Below are 3,632 nucleotides of genomic sequence, written 5' to 3'. Positions count from 1 at the left end.
AGTAGTAGTAGTATTACCATCAACAAGAGGAATAATAACGATATATACAATAAATATGAATATATGCAATGTTGTCAATAGTAATTTTTATAATGTTAGTAGTACTGTTATATACTATGTAACTTATTATTATTATTATTATTATGATTACCAACAACATTACCTTGAATTAAAAAAATCTCATCTAAATTAATAATCGATTAATGATAATAAATAATAATACTTCAAAAGAATGAGGAATGGTAATGATAAACAATAATATATAAAGTTCAATATCAATATATAATGAATATATATATATATATATATATATATATATATATATATATATATATATATATATATATATTATAATATGTAATATATTAACAAAATTATTTATAATAAATTGGCAAAATAGTTCAGTTTAATGATTTATATAATCGCTTTTTCACAAAACATGTTGCACTAATGAAATTGCAATTTAATTTTTCAGTTTCCTTGAAATGCAATTTAATAAATTCCTCTTCCTTTCATTCAAAGTCAAATTCCAATGTAACATCCTGTGAGATATGGCCATTTCCCTTTAAATTCACACTATTAAACGGTGTAAGCGTCTTTGTTTGTGTATGTGTGACTATGGTTACATTTAATGGAATGAATCATTTGATCACAGAATAAGAGGATAACAGTGAGAAGATTAATAATCAAACAGTACAGGTATGTCCGGTACAGCTGTGGGACAGAAAGTTTTCCTCTGGCTTTAGTACATTTCTCAAATGACTTTCTTGAATTTAATTCCAGGGTGGATTAGCAGAATGTTTGTGGTGCTTATGAGTGTTTGAAGCGTTTATAAAGAACACTCTCACTAACAATATTTCCATCTTGGAAGCATCTTATGAACAAAATGCACATGCACATCTGGTTTTAAGTCTTTGAGGACGAAAAGAAGAAAACAAACGGACACTGCACTCTGCAAAGAAAAAAACCCACATGGCCGATGCAAAAAGCTGAGAAACTTATTTCAAAACAGGATGAGATAAATGACAAAACTAGTGAAGGATAGTTTTGTGTTACAGGCTGAAACTTTTCAGTGCTCATCCGTCTTGTTCACAGACCATATGCTGCATATATCACAAGCTTCAATCCAATTGGCTGGTTTTCTGGTAATTCCAGGAGTTAGGGTCAAAGGGTCAAAGTTTGGCTAGTTAGGACATGGTCGTGAGTATAAGTGACTACACCATCTGGTTTGAAAAACATCTTACTCCATTGGAAATATGCTGAGCTGGTTATTATGTGTATGTGTGTCTGTGGTTAAAACCAAATATATATTCACTTCACCACAACTTATCAAGGACATTTAGTGACAAGGACACTCACATGCACACGTTAAAAATGAGACCACTCCAGTGAGCCATGAAAATGACCACAGCACGTTTTCATTTGCTTTGTGGGGTTTATTTTGGTTCGGTTTGATAGTCAGCAGATTCATTCCTCTTCCCTATCCATATTCGCCAAAACCCTTTGGTTTGTGCACACAGACTTTTAAATAAATCTCATTAAATGATTGGGCAATTAATTCAACTAAATGATCACAATTAAAGGGTTTGTTCAACCAAAAATTTTAATTATCCCATAATTTACTACCCTTCAAGCCGTGTATATGTCTCTCTTTTTTCAGTCAAACAAAATCGGAGTTATATTAAAAATATCCCGCCTCTTCCAAGCTTTATTATGGGAGTGAATAGTAACTGAGATTTTGAAGCCCAAAAAAGCGCATCCATCCATTATAAAAGTGTTAATAAAGGCCTTCTGAAGAGAAGCCATGTGTTTTTGTAAGAAAAATATCCATATTTCTCACTTTATGAACTATAATCACTGGCTTCCGGTAACAGCTGTACACTAGTCTAGTTCTAGCGGAAGAGTGATCTCTGGCCCGACGCTTGACATATTGACGAACACGGAAGCGCAGAGGATAGAGCAAAACAAAACACTGGTCAGGAATTATACGTCTAAAATGAGAATTTTTAAAGAGAAATGTCGGAAGAGCTTGAGTTTGTTGCCCATCCCTATTAGTTTGAACCGTGAGATGGATGCGCTTTTTTGGGCTTCAAAAACTCTTGCACTATTCACTGCCATTATAAAGCTTGGAAGAGCCAAGCTCAGGATATTTTTTTTTAATATAACTCCCAATTGTGTTTGGCTGAAAGAAGAAAGTCTTACTTTAAGAAAGTAAGTAAATTATTATAAATGATTATTTTTGGGTGAACTAATAATTTTAAATGCAATATTTGCTGAGTAAAACCCATTACCTTATTGTAGCCAGGGACGCAGTAAACATTATAACAATTTTAGAAATTTCTAATTTCACACCCAATCCCACCTTTGAAGAAATAATAATGATATTGTAATAGTTTTGTTTTGCTTGCCGCCAGGATGAAGGGAAAACAATGTAGCCGCCTTGCTAAATGGCAATTTTAAGATGTCCAAATGGCCGCCAAATAATTGTAGCAACAATCCTTTGATTTTCCTGCCGGATTTTAGTACTTAGCTGCCCTCTGGCTTATATTGAGTGATCAACTGTATACACTCAAACTAAAGCTCAATCTGGCAACCAAAGTCTCGTCAGTAAACCCAGAGCTTCTTTAATAACAAACCAATGTGTATTTGTGACCGTTCCCGAGATCCTCCCAGCACGTGTTGGGACCAAAGTTGGACACTGGACTTGTTGCAGGAAGCTTAATTCTTGCTGACAGCCCAGGCGCGGACCAAGCAGCGGCTACTTTGAACACAGCTGTGAGAAGAGCGAGGCATTAAAGCGAGCTCTAAAGTTTGCAGAGAGAGAGAGCTGTTGATTTGTGTGAACGCCTCACTGTCGAAAACAGCCAAGTAAAGATGTGAGGGTGGCCTGCAGTCGATGAGTTTAAGTAAAACTTCTCGTAATCTGCAGCTTTATACCAGTCGAAGCTGTTCATGACCTCGTCACCCCCTTTAAATTCATTCCTTCATTGTCTTCCTGTAAACCTTCAATCCCAATCAGGACTTTAAACCCATGTCCCCACAACCAGAGCATTGGTTGCCCAGTCTGTAGCCGTACATACATCAGTAAATTGGTTAGAAACATTAGGTTGCATAATAGCAACGTTTTTATGTGAATAAAGTTGTGGAAAATGGTGACCAAACAGATTGTTTTGCCATTTTTGCTGATTTGGACACGGTCTGTTGGCTTTTAATTGTCTTAAACCAAAACTAACGTTTATATCTTTCTATCTTTCTCTTATACGCGCCTCCTTTTTCTTTTGGTTGGAAACCTAATAAAGTCACCGAGAGGCATTTTGAAGTTTATAGTCTTTTTTTTCCTCTCTAGCTTTGTGGTTTTCAGAGAATGTCCCTGTATTTGGTTTGGCAGGGAAAACTCCTCTCTTTTTCTAGCTCTGGAAAAGTATAGCAATGCAGTAAAGCATGTATTGATATTTATTTTTATAATTTGGGTTGGTGAGATTGGGCAAGTTGAGAAGAGTTTAATGGTGTTCAAATTCCCAAGGGTCAAAGAGACCCAAGTGTTAACAGACCCACCTGAGAGACTGCGTTTCATTGTATTCTCTAGAAATCCACTAAAAAATAGTGCAACAACAAAGACGGGACACAGAGGA

This window comes from Leuciscus leuciscus (assembly GCF_965113295.1).
Source record: "Leuciscus leuciscus genome assembly, chromosome: 15".
NCBI classification, from domain to species: domain Eukaryota; kingdom Metazoa; phylum Chordata; class Actinopteri; order Cypriniformes; family Leuciscidae; genus Leuciscus; species Leuciscus leuciscus.
The sequence above is the reverse complement of the archived record's forward strand: the minus strand, read 5'-3'. Positions refer to the sequence as shown.